General features: G+C 39.0%; 15 non-coding genes across 15 annotated transcripts; 9 read left to right on the forward strand and 6 right to left on the reverse strand.

The window, feature by feature from the left end:
• The first annotated feature begins 909 nt into the window (after nucleotides 1–909).
• TRNAT-AGU (transfer RNA threonine (anticodon AGU)) lies at nucleotides 910–983 on the forward strand. The gene has a single exon. It is a non-coding gene; the product is annotated as a tRNA-Thr (tRNA).
• Nucleotides 984–1,553: 570 nt separating this feature from the next.
• TRNAS-ACU (transfer RNA serine (anticodon ACU)) lies at nucleotides 1,554–1,635 on the reverse strand. The gene has a single exon. It is a non-coding gene; the product is annotated as a tRNA-Ser (tRNA).
• Nucleotides 1,636–2,218: 583 nt separating this feature from the next.
• TRNAT-AGU (transfer RNA threonine (anticodon AGU)) lies at nucleotides 2,219–2,292 on the forward strand. The gene has a single exon. It is a non-coding gene; the product is annotated as a tRNA-Thr (tRNA).
• A 569-nt stretch (nucleotides 2,293–2,861) lies between these two features.
• TRNAS-ACU (transfer RNA serine (anticodon ACU)) lies at nucleotides 2,862–2,943 on the reverse strand. The gene has a single exon. It is a non-coding gene; the product is annotated as a tRNA-Ser (tRNA).
• Nucleotides 2,944–3,526: 583 nt separating this feature from the next.
• Nucleotides 3,527–3,600, forward strand: TRNAT-AGU (transfer RNA threonine (anticodon AGU)). The gene has a single exon. It is a non-coding gene; the product is annotated as a tRNA-Thr (tRNA).
• Nucleotides 3,601–4,169: 569 nt separating this feature from the next.
• On the reverse strand, nucleotides 4,170–4,251 carry TRNAS-ACU (transfer RNA serine (anticodon ACU)). The gene has a single exon. It is a non-coding gene; the product is annotated as a tRNA-Ser (tRNA).
• A 583-nt stretch (nucleotides 4,252–4,834) lies between these two features.
• TRNAT-AGU (transfer RNA threonine (anticodon AGU)) lies at nucleotides 4,835–4,908 on the forward strand. Its single transcript has one exon. It is a non-coding gene; the product is annotated as a tRNA-Thr (tRNA).
• Nucleotides 4,909–6,144: 1,236 nt separating this feature from the next.
• Nucleotides 6,145–6,218, forward strand: TRNAT-AGU (transfer RNA threonine (anticodon AGU)). Its single transcript has one exon. It is a non-coding gene; the product is annotated as a tRNA-Thr (tRNA).
• A 1,236-nt stretch (nucleotides 6,219–7,454) lies between these two features.
• TRNAT-AGU (transfer RNA threonine (anticodon AGU)) lies at nucleotides 7,455–7,528 on the forward strand. The gene has a single exon. It is a non-coding gene; the product is annotated as a tRNA-Thr (tRNA).
• Nucleotides 7,529–8,099: 571 nt separating this feature from the next.
• TRNAS-GCU (transfer RNA serine (anticodon GCU)) lies at nucleotides 8,100–8,181 on the reverse strand. The gene has a single exon. It is a non-coding gene; the product is annotated as a tRNA-Ser (tRNA).
• A 583-nt stretch (nucleotides 8,182–8,764) lies between these two features.
• Nucleotides 8,765–8,838, forward strand: TRNAT-AGU (transfer RNA threonine (anticodon AGU)). The gene has a single exon. It is a non-coding gene; the product is annotated as a tRNA-Thr (tRNA).
• A 571-nt stretch (nucleotides 8,839–9,409) lies between these two features.
• Nucleotides 9,410–9,491, reverse strand: TRNAS-GCU (transfer RNA serine (anticodon GCU)). Its single transcript has one exon. It is a non-coding gene; the product is annotated as a tRNA-Ser (tRNA).
• A 583-nt stretch (nucleotides 9,492–10,074) lies between these two features.
• On the forward strand, nucleotides 10,075–10,148 carry TRNAT-AGU (transfer RNA threonine (anticodon AGU)). The gene has a single exon. It is a non-coding gene; the product is annotated as a tRNA-Thr (tRNA).
• Nucleotides 10,149–10,718: 570 nt separating this feature from the next.
• On the reverse strand, nucleotides 10,719–10,800 carry TRNAS-GCU (transfer RNA serine (anticodon GCU)). Its single transcript has one exon. It is a non-coding gene; the product is annotated as a tRNA-Ser (tRNA).
• A 583-nt stretch (nucleotides 10,801–11,383) lies between these two features.
• Nucleotides 11,384–11,457, forward strand: TRNAT-AGU (transfer RNA threonine (anticodon AGU)). Its single transcript has one exon. It is a non-coding gene; the product is annotated as a tRNA-Thr (tRNA).
• The last annotated feature ends 757 nt before the right edge of the window (nucleotides 11,458–12,214 follow it).

Raw genomic sequence — 12,214 nt, forward strand, 5'->3', positions numbered from 1 at the left:
CAGAAAAGAAATAGGACAGATTGAATTCAAAACCATGCATGCATAGCTCAATCTCTTAACTGCATTGTTAATGTATCATCTTAACTATGCAGCCAACTTGCCTGCATGAACATGTAGAAACCAGACGATAGTACTATAGCAGCTTTCTTGAAAGAGAAAAGAATCAACTTTCATGCTTGAAGTATACAACATTTTGCGTAAAAATGAAAGCCAATCTTGTCAAAGTGAAAGAAGCAGATTATACCGATGAGGATGGGATTCAAACCCATGCATGCAGAGCACAATGGATTAGCAGTCCATCGCCTTAACCACTCGGCCCCCTCGTCTACATGATCAAGTTAAAATTAGGAGGTAAGATCTCATGAGGATTTTAAGCTGTCAGGGTGTTTTTGCTGAAGATTGTATAAAGGCTTTCGGCAGTGTGGCCTCATCTCATCTCCTAGAGTATCTATTGTCTAAAGTTAGATTAGGACAAACCTTATCAGAAATGAACCAGTGCAAAGGGTTTTAATAGCAACTTATCAATCATTCCTAATTGTTTCTACTTTTGGCACTGCAGCGTCATTCATTCAATCTGTCTATTCTGTCTCATGACTGGGAAGCAAAGCAAGTCCCAATTTCCAGCTGTGATAAAAGATGGATCATTTAATTATGGAACTTCAAATCCCAAGCCCTTGTTCTCGATACAGCTTCTGTCGCATTCTGCAAATTTGTCATGGTCCTTTTCGAGAATGCTCTTCAAAAAATACTCGGTTTCTTAATTGCCATGACTGAGAGCGACATCTTATTCAATGCTTCTGCTGTGCGTGGAATGGAACTGAAGCTCAATGTTGTTTTGCTCAATTAACCACTTGAAATTATCGATTAGTGACTAAATCTTCCCTGGCTTTCCTGTCCTCACCAGCTTGTGGTGCTGTGGCTTAGTTGGTTAAAGCGCCTGTCTAGTAAACAGGAGATCCTGAGTTCAAATCTCAGCAGTGCCTTCTTTTCATCTTCTCAGTATGAAGCTTTCTATCCTCATAGTGGGACAGCATCAAATTGGCCTTTGCTAAGTCTCTGTGATAGTGCAATAGTGGGAGTAAGAATCTGCTATAAGTGATAAAGAGGAAGAAAGATGGAATCAAGCATGAAAAAAGTAAAACCAGTGGATTTTATTTTACTATTTTGAAATGCCTCCTCCTTACGTATCTGACTCTCTAAGCAAAGTTTGATAGCAGCCTTCTTGAATGGTAGAAGATTTAAACTTTCATGTTTGAAGAATTCATTGCTTGGGCAGAAAATAAAACCTTGAGCTGGAAACTTAAAAGAATCAGAAAAGAAATAGGACAGATTGAATTCAAAGCCATGCATGCATAGCTCAATCTCTTAACTGCATTGTTAATGTACCATCTTAACTACGCAGCCAACTTGCCTGCATGAACATGTAGAAACCAGACGATAGTACTATAGCAGCTTTCTTGAAAGAGAAAAGAATCAACTTTCATGCTTGAAGTATACACCATTTTGCCTAAAATGAAAGCCAATCTTGTCAAATGTTAAGAAACAGATTATACTGACGAGGATGGGATTCGAACCCATGCATGCAGAGCACAATGGATTAGTAGTCCATCGCCTTAACCACTCGGCCACCTCGTCTACATGACCAAGATTAAATTAGGAGGTAAGATCTCATGAGGATTTTAAGCTGTCAGGGTGTTTTTGCTGAAGATTGTATAAAGGCTTTTGGCAGTGTGGCCTCATCTCATCTCCTAGAGTATCTATTGTCTGAAGTTAGATTAGGACAAACCTTATCAGAAATGAACCAGTGCAAAGGGTTTTAATAGCAACTTATCAATCATTCCTAATTGTTTCTACTTTTGGCACTGCAGCGGCATTCATTCAATCTGTCTATTCTGTCTCATGACTGGGAAGCAAAGCAAGTCCCAATTTCCAGCTGTGATAAAAGATGGATCATTTAATTATGGAACTTCAAATCCCAAGCCCTTGTTCTCGATACAGCTTCTGTCGCATTCTGCAAATTTGTCATGGTCCTTTTCGAGAATGCTCTTCAAAAAATACTCGGTTTCTTAATTGCCATGACTGAGAACGACATCTTATTCAATGCTTCTGCTGTGCGTGGAATGGATTTGAAGCTCAATGTTGTTTTGCTCAATTAACCACTTGAAATTATCGATTAGTGACTAAATCTTCCCTGGCTTTCCCGTCCTCACCAGCTTGTGGTGCTGTGGCTTAGTTGGTTAAAGCGCCTGTCTAGTAAACAGGAGATCCTGAGTTCAAATCTCAGCAGTGCCTTCTTTTCATCTTCTCAGTATGAAGCTTTCTATCCTCATAGTGGGACAACATCAAATTGGCCTTTGCTAAGTCTCTGTGATAGTGCAATAGTGGGAGTAAGAATCTGCTATAAGTGCTAAAGCGGAAGAAAGATGGAATCAAGCATGAAAAAAGTAAAACCAGTGGATTTTATTTTACTATTTTGAAATGCCTCCTCCTTACGTATCTGACTATTAAGCAAAGTTTGATAGCAGCCTTCTTGAATGGTAGAAGATTTAAATTTTCATGTTTGAAGAATTCATTGCTTGGGCAGAAAATAAAACCTTGAGCTGGAAACTTAAAAGAATCAGAAAAGAAATAGGACAGATTGAATTCAAAGCCATGCATGCATACCTCAATCTCTTAACTGCATTGTTAATGTATCATCTTAACTACGCAGCCAACTTGCCTGCATGAACATGTAGAAACCAGACGATAGTACTATAGCAGCTTTCTTGAAAGAGAAAAGAATCAACTTTCATGCTTGAAGTATACACCATTTTGCCTAAAATGAAAGCCAATCTTGTCAAATGGAAAGAAGCAGATTATACCGATGAGGATGGGATTCGAACCCATGCATGCAGAGCACAATGGATTAGTAGTCCATCGCCTTAACCACTCGGCCACCTCGTCTACATGACCAAGATTAAATTAGGAGGTAAGATCTCATGAGGATTTTAAGCTGTCAGGGTGTTTTTGCTGAAGATTGTATAAAGGCTTTTGGCAGTGTGGCCTCATCTCATCTCCTAGAGTATCTATTGTCTGAAGTTAGATTAGGACAAACCTTATCAGAAATGAACCAGTGCAAAGGGTTTTAATAGCAACTTATCAATCATTCCTAATTGTTTCTACTTTTGGCACTGCAGCGGCATTCATTCAATCTGTCTATTCTGTCTCATGACTGGGAAGCAAAGCAAGTCCCAATTTCCAGCTGTGATAAAAGATGGATCATTTAATTATGGAACTTCAAATCCCAAGCCCTTGTTCTCGATACAGCTTCTGTCGCATTCTGCAAATTTGTCATGGTCCTTTTCGAGAATGCTCTTCAAAAAATACTCGGTTTCTTAATTGCCATGACTGAGAGCGACATCTTATTCAATGCTTCTGCTGTGCGTGGAATGGAACTGAAGCTCAATGTTGTTTTGCTCAATTAACCACTTGAAATTATCGATTAGTGACTAAATCTTCCCTGGCTTTCCCGTCCTCACCAGCTTGTGGTGCTGTGGCTTAGTTGGTTAAAGCGCCTGTCTAGTAAACAGGAGATCCTGAGTTCAAATCTCAGCAGTGCCTTCTTTTCATCTTCTCAGTATGAAGCTTTCTATCCTCATAGTGGGACAACATCAAATTGGCCTTTGCTAAGTCTCTGTGATAGTGCAATAGTGGGAGTAAGAATCTGCTATAAGTGCTAAAGCGGAAGAAAGATGGAATCAAGCATGAAAAAAGTAAAACCAGTGGATTTTATTTTACTATTTTGAAATGCCTCCTCCTTACGTATCTGACTATTAAGCAAAGTTTGATAGCAGCCTTCTTGAATGGTAGAAGATTTAAATTTTCATGTTTGAAGAATTCATTGCTTGGGCAGAAAATAAAACCTTGAGCTGGAAACTTAAAAGAATCAGAAAAGAAATAGGACAGATTGAATTCAAAGCCATGCATGCATACCTCAATCTCTTAACTGCATTGTTAATGTATCATCTTAACTACGCAGCCAACTTGCCTGCATGAACATGTAGAAACCAGACGATAGTACTATAGCAGCTTTCTTGAAAGAGAAAAGAATCAACTTTCATGCTTGAAGTATACACCATTTTGCCTAAATTGAAAGCCAATCTTTTCAAATGGAAAGAAGCAGATTATACCGATGAGGATGGGATTCGAACCCATGCATGCAGAGCACAATGGATTAGTAGTCCATCGCCTTAACCACTCGGCCACCTCGTCTACATGACCAAGTTTAAATTAGGAGGTAAGATCTCATGAGGATTTTAAGCTGTTAGGGTGTTTTTGCTGAAGATTGTATAAAGGCTTTTGGCAGTGTGGCCTCATCTCATCTCCTAGAGTATCTATTGTCTGAAGTTAGATTAGGACAAACTTTATCAGAAATGAACCAGTGCAAAGGGTTTTAATAGCAACTTATCAATCATTCCTAATTGTTTCTACTTTTGGCACTGCAGCGGCATTCTTTCAATCTGTCTATTCTGTCTCATGACTGGGAAGCAAAACAAGTCCCAATTTCCAGCTGTGATAAAAGATGGATCATTTAATTATGGAACTTCAAATCCCAAGCCCTTGTTCTCGATACAGCTTCTGTCGCATTCTGCAAATTTGTCATGGTCCTTTTCGAGAATGCTCTTCAAAAAATACTCGGTTTCTTAATTGCCATGACTGAGAGCGACATCTTATTCAATGCTTCTGCTGTGCGTGGAATGGAACTGAAGCTCAATGTTGTTTTGCTCAATTAACCACTTGAAATTATCGATTAGTGACTAAATCTTCCCTGGCTTTCCCATCCTCACCAGCTTGTGGTGCTGTGGCTTAGTTGGTTAAAGCGCCTGTCTAGTAAACAGGAGATCCTGAGTTCAGATCTCAGCAGTGCCTTCTTTTCATTTTCTCAGTATGAAGCTTTCTATCCTCATAGTGGGACAACATTAAATTGGCCTTTGCTAAGTCTCTGTGATAGTGCAATAGTGGGAGTAAGAATCTGCTATAAGTGCTAAAGAGGAAGAAAGATGGAATCAAGCATGAAAAAAGTAAAACCAGTGGATTTTATTTTACTATTTTGAAATGCCTCCTCCTTACGTATCTGACTCTCTAAGCAAAGTTTGATAGCAGCCTTCTTGAATGGTAGAAGATTTAAACTTTCATGTTTGAAGAATTCATTGCTTGGGCAGAAAATAAAACCTTGAGCTGGAAACTTAAAAGAATCAGAAAAGAAATAGGACAGATTGAATTCAAAACCATGCATGCATAGCTCAATCTCTTAACTGCATTGTTAATGTATCATCTTAACTATGCAGCCAACTTGCCTGCATGAACATGTAGAAACCAGACGATTGTACTATAGCAGCTTTCTTGAAAGAGAAAAGAATCAACTTTCATGCTTGAAGTATACAACATTTTGCGTAAAAATGAAAGCCAATCTTGTCAAAGTGAAAGAAGCAGATTATACCGATGAGGATGGGATTCAAACCCATGCATGCAGAGCACAATGGATTAGCAGTCCATCGCCTTAACCACTCGGCCCCCTCGTCTACATGATCAAGTTAAAATTAGGAGGTAAGATCTCATGAGGATTTTAAGCTGTCAGGGTGTTTTTGCTGAAGATTGTATAAAGGCTTTCGGCAGTGTGGCCTCATCTCATCTCCTAGAGTATCTATTGTCTAAAGTTAGATTAGGACAAACCTTATCAGAAATGAACCAGTGCAAAGGGTTTTAATAGCAACTTATCAATCATTCCTAATTGTTTCTACTTTTGGCACTGCAGCGGCATTCATTCAATCTGTCTATTCTGTCTCATGACTGGGAAGCAAAGCAAGTCCCAATTTCCAGCTGTGATAAAAGATGGATCATTTAATTATGGAACTTCAAATCCCAAGCCCTTGTTCTCGATACAGCTTCTGTCGCATTCTGCAAATTTGTCATGGTCCTTTTCGAGAATGCTCTTCAAAAAATACTCGGTTTCTTAATTGCCATGACTGAGAGCGACATCTTATTCAATGCTTCTGCTGTGCGTGGAATGGAACTGAAGCTCAATGTTGTTTTGCTCAATTAACCACTTGAAATTATCGATTAGTGACTAAATCTTCCCTGGCTTTCCCGTCCTCACCAGCTTGTGGTGCTGTGGCTTAGTTGGTTAAAGCGCCTGTCTAGTAAACAGGAGATCCTGAGTTCATATCTCAGCAGTGCCTTCTTTTCATCTTCTCAGTATGAAGCTTTCTATCCTCATAGTGGGACAACATCAAATTGGCCTTTGCTAAGTCTCTGTGATAGTGCAATAGTGGGAGTAAGAATCTGCTATAAGTGCTAAAGAGGAAGAAAGATGGAATCAAGCATGAAAAAAGTAAAACCAGTGGATTTTATTTTACTATTTTGAAATGCCTCCTCCTTACGTATCTGACTCTCTAAGCAAAGTTTGATAGCAGCCTTCTTGAATGGTAGAAGATTTAAACTTTCATGTTTGAAGAATTCATTGCTTGGGCAGAAAATAAAACCTTGAGCTGGAAACTTAAAAGAATCAGAAAAGAAATAGGACAGATTGAATTCAAAACCATGAATGCATAGCTCAATCTCTTAACTGCATTGTTAATGTATCATCTTAACTACGCAGCCAACTTGCCTGCATGAACATGTAGAAACCAGACGATAGTACTATAGCAGCTTTCTTGAAAGAGAAAAGAATCAACTTTCATGCTTGAAGTAAGCACCATTTTGGCTAAAAATGAAAGCCAATCTTGTCAAATGGAAAGAAGCAGATTATACCAATGAGGATGGGATTCGAACCCATGCATGCAGAGCACAATGGATTAGCAGTCCATCGCCTTAACCACTCGGCCCCCTCGTCTACATGACCAAGTTAAAATTAGGAGGTAAGATCTCATGAGGATTTTAAGCTGTCAGGGTGTTTTTGCTGAAGATTGTATAAAGGCTTTTGGCAGTGTGGCCTCATCTCATCTCCTAGAGTATCTATTGTCTAAAGTTAGATTAGGACAAACCTTATCAGAAATGAACCAGTGCAAAGGGTTTTAATAGCAACTTATCAATCATTCCTAATTGTTTCTACTTTTGGCACTGCAGTGGCATTCTTTCAATCTGTCTATTCTGTCTCATGACTGGGAAGCAAAACAAGTCCCAATTTCCAGCTGTGATAAAAAATGGATCATTTAATTATGGAACTTCAAATCCCAAGCCCTTGTTCTCGATACAGCTTCTGTCGCATTCTGCAAATTTGTCATGGTCCTTTTCGAGAATGCTCTTCAAAAAATACTCGGTTTCTTAATTGCCATGACTGAGAGCGACATCTTATTCAATGCTTCTGCTGTGCGTGGAATGGAACTGAAGCTCAATGTTGTTTTGCTCAATTAACCACTTGAAATTATCGATTAGTGACTAAATCTTCCCTGGCTTTCCCGTCCTCACCAGCTTGTGGTGCTGTGGCTTAGTTGGTTAAAGCGCCTGTCTAGTAAACAGGAGATCCTGAGTTCAAATCTCAGCAGTGCCTTCTTTTCATTTTTCTCAGTATGAAGCTTTCTATCCTCATAGTGGGACAACATCAAATTGGCCTTTGCTAAGTCTCTGTGATAGTGCAATAGTGGGAGTAAGAATCTGCTATAAGTGCTAAAGAGGAAGAAAGATGGAATCAAGCATGAAAAAAGTAAAACCAGTGTATTTTATTTTACTATTTTGAAATGCCTCCTCCTTACGTATCTGACTCTCTAAGCAAAGTTTGATAGCAGCCTTCTTGAATGGTAGAAGATTTAAACTTTCATGTTTGAAGAATTCATTGCTTGGGCAGAAAATAAAACCTTGAGCTGGAAACTTAAAAGAATCAGAAAAGAAATAGGACAGATTGAATTCAAAGCCATGCATGCATAGCTCAATCTCTTAACTGCATTGTTAATGTATCATCTTAACTACGCAGCCAACTTGCCTGCATGAACATGTAGAAACCAGACGATAGTACTATAGCAGCTTTCTTGAAAGAGAAAAGAATCAACTTTCATGCTTGAAGTATACACCATTTTGCCTAAAATGAAAGCCAATCTTGTCAAATGGAAAGAAGCAGATTATACCGATGAGGATGGGATTCGAAGCCATGCATGCAGAGCACAATGGATTAGCAGTCCATCGCCTTAACCACTCGGCCACCTCGTCTACATGACCAAGTCTAAATTAGGAGGTAAGATCTCATGAGGATTTTAAGCTGTCAGGGTGTTTTTGCTGAAGATTGTATAAAGGCTTTTGGCAGTGTGGCCTCATCTCATCTCCTAGAGTATCTATTGTCTGAAGTTAGATTAGGACAAACTTTATCAGAAATGAACCAGTGCAAAGGGTTTTAATAGCAACTTATCAATCATTCCTAATTGTTTCTACTTTTGGCACTGCAGCGGCATTCTTTCAATCTGTCTATTCTGTCTCATGACTGGGAAGCAAAACAAGTCCCAATTTCCAGCTGTGATAAAAGATGGATCATTTAATTATGGAACTTCAAATCCCAAGCCCTTGTTCTCGATACAGCTTCTGTCGCATTCTGCAAATTTGTCATGGTCCTTTTCGAGAATGCTCTTCAAAAAATACTCGGTTTCTTAATTGCCATGACTGAGAGCGACATCTTATTCAATGCTTCTGCTGTGCGTGGAATGGAACTGAAGCTCAATGTTGTTTTGCTCAATTAACCACTTGAAATTATCGATTAGTGACTAAATCTTCCCTGGCTTTCCCATCCTCACCAGCTTGTGGTGCTGTGGCTTAGTTGGTTAAAGCGCCTGTCTAGTAAACAGGAGTTCCTGAGTTCAGATCTCAGCAGTGCCTTCTTTTCATTTTCTCAGTATGAAGCTTTCTATCCTCATAGTGGGACAACATCAAATTGGCCTTTGCTAAGTCTCTGTGATAGTGCAATAGTGGGAGTAAGAATCTGCTATAAGTGCTAAAGAGGAAGAAAGATGGAATCAAGCATGAAAAAAGTAAAACCAGTGGATTTTATTTTACTATTTTGAAATGCCTCCTCCTTACGTATCTGACTCTCTAAGCAAAGTTTGATAGCAGCCTTCTTGAATGGTAGAAGATTTAAACTTTCATGTTTGAAGAATTCATTGCTTGGGCAGAAAATAAAACCTTGAGCTGGAAACTTAAAAGAATCAGAAAAGAAATAGGACAGATTGAATTCAAAGCCATGCATGCATAGCTCAATCTCTTAACTGCATTGTTAATGTATCATCTTAACTATGCAGCCAACTTGCCTGCATGAACATGTAGAAACCAGACGATAGTACTATAGCAGCTTTCTTGAAAGAGAAAAGAATCAACTTTCATGTTTGAAGTATACACCATTTTGCCTAAAAATGAAAGCCATTCTTGTCAAAGTGAAAGAAGCAGATTATACCGATGAGGATGGGATTCAAACCCATGCATGCAGAGCACAATGGATTAGCAGTCCATCGCCTTAACCACTCGGCCACCTCGTCTACATGACCAAGTTAAAATTAGGAGGTAAGATCTCATGAGGATTTTAAGCTGTCAGGGTGTTTTTGCTGAAGATTGTATAAAGGCTTTTGGCAGTGTGGCCTCATCTCATCTCCTAGAGTATCTATTGTCTAAAGTTAGATTAGGACAAACCTTATCAGAAATGAACCAGTGCAAAAGGTTTTAATAGCAACTTATCAGTCATTCCTAATTGTTTCTACTTTTGGAACTGCAGTGGCATTCTTTCAATCTGTCTATTCTGTCTCATGACTGGGAAGCAAAACAAGTCCCAATTTCCAGCTGTGATAAAAGATGGATCATTTAATTATGGAACTTCAAATCCCAAGCCCTTGTTCTCGATACAGCTTCTGTCGCATTCTGCAAATTTGTCATGGTCCTTTTCGAGAATGCTCTTCAAAAAATACTCGGTTTCTTAATTGCCATGACTGAGAGCGACATCTTATTCATTGCTTCTGCTGTGCGTGGAATGGAACTGAAGCTCAATGTTGTTTTGCTCAATTAACCACTTGAAATTATCGATTAGTGACTAAATCTTCCCTGGCTTTCCCGTCCTCACCAGCTTGTGGTCCTGTGGCTTAGTTGGTTAAAGCGCCTGTCTAGTAAACAGGAGATCCTGAGTTCAAATCTCAGCAGTGCTTTCTTTTCATCTTCTCAGTATGAAGCTTTCTATCCTCATAGTGGGACAGCATCAAATTGGCCTTTGCTAAGTCTCTGTGATAGTGCAATAGTGGGAGTAAGAATCTGCTATAAGTGATAAAGAGGAAGAAAGATGGAATCAAGCATGAAAAAAGTAAAACCAGTGGATTTTATTTTACTATTTTGAAATGCCTCCTCCTTACGTATCTGACTCTCTAAGCAAAGTTTGATAGCAGCCTTCTTGAATGGTAGAAGATTTAAACTTTCATGTTTGAAGAATTCATTGCTTGGGCAGAAAATAAAACCTTGAGCTGGAAACTTAAAAGAATCAGAAAAGAAATAGGACAGATTGAATTCAAAGCCATGCATGCATAGCTCAATCTCTTAACTGCATTGTTAATGTATCATCTTAACTACGCAGCCAACTTGCCTGCATGAACATGTAGAAACCAGACGATAGTACTATAGCAGCTTTCTTGAAAGAGAAAAGAATCAACTTTCATGCTTGAAGTATACACCATTTTGCCTAAAATGAAAGCCAATCTTGTCAAATGGAAAGAAGCAGATTATAAAGATGAGGATGGGATTCGAAGCCATGCATGCAGAGCACAATGGATTAGCAGTCCATCGCCTTAACCACTCGGCCACCTCGTCTACATGACCAAGTCTAAATTAGGAGGCAAGATCTCATGAGGATTTTAAGCTGTCAGGGTGTTTTTGCTGAAGATTGTATAAAGGCTTTTGGCAGTGTGGCCTCATCTCATCTCCTAGAGTATCTATTGTCTGAAGTTAGATTAGGACAAACTTTATCAGAAATGAACCAGTGCAAAGGGTTTTAATAGCAACTTATCAATCATTCCTAATTGTTTCTACTTTTGGCACTGCAGCGGCATTCTTTCAATCTGTCTATTCTGTCTCATGACTGGGAAGCAAAACAAGTCCCAATTTCCAGCTGTGATAAAAGATGGATCATTTAATTATGGAACTTCAAATCCCAAGCCCTTGTTCTCGATACAGCTTCTGTCGCATTCTGCAAATTTGTCATGGTCCTTTTCGAGAATGCTCTTCAAAAAATACTCGGTTTCTTAATTGCCATGACTGAGAGCGACATCTTATTCAATGCTTCTGCTGTGCGTGGAATGGAACTGAAGCTCAATGTTGTTTTGCTCAATTAACCACTTGAAATTATCGATTAGTGACTAAATCTTCCCTGACTTTCCCATCCTCACCAGCTTGTGGTGCTGTGGCTTAGTTGGTTAAAGCGCCTGTCTAGTAAACAGGAGATCCTGAGTTCAGATCTCAGCAGTGCCTTCTTTTCATTTTCTCAGTATGAAGCTTTCTATCCTCATAGTGGGACAACATCAAATTGGCCTTTGCTAAGTCTCTGTGATAGTGCAATAGTGGGAGTAAGAATCTGCTATAAGTGCTAAAGAGGAAGAAAGATGGAATCAAGCATGAAAAAAGTAAAACCAGTGGATTTTATTTTACTATTTTGAAATGCCTCCTCCTTACGTATCTGACTCTCTAAGCAAAGTTTGATAGCAGCTTTCTTGAATGGTAGAAGATTTAAACTTTCATGTTTGAAGAATTCATTGCTTGGGCAGAAAATAAAACCTTGAGCTGGAAACTTAAAAGAATCAGAAAAGAAATAGGACAGATTGAATTCAAAGCCATGCATGCATAGCTCAATCTCTTAACTGCATTGTTAATGTATCATCTTAACTATGCAACCAACTTGCCTGCATGAACATGTAGAAACCAGACGATAGTACTATAGCAGCTTTCTTGAAAGAGAAAAGAATCAACTTTCATGCTTGAAGTATACAACATTTTGCCTAAAAATGAAAGCCAATCTTGTCAAAGTGAAAGAAGCAGATTATACCGATGAGGATGGGATTCGAAGCCATGCATGCAGAGCACAATGGATTAGCAGTCCATCGCCTTAACCACTCGGCCCCCTCGTCTACATGACCAAGTTAAAATTAGGAGGTAAGATCTCATGAGGATTTTAAGCTGTCAGGGTGTTTTTGCTGAAAATTGTATAAAGACTTTTGGCAGTGTGGCCTCA

Source organism: Phyllobates terribilis, unplaced genomic scaffold, assembly GCF_046119375.1.
Source record: "Phyllobates terribilis strain yellow unplaced genomic scaffold, ASM4611937v1 Scaffold_9__5_contigs__length_417890890, whole genome shotgun sequence".
NCBI lineage: Eukaryota > Metazoa > Chordata > Amphibia > Anura > Dendrobatidae > Phyllobates > Phyllobates terribilis.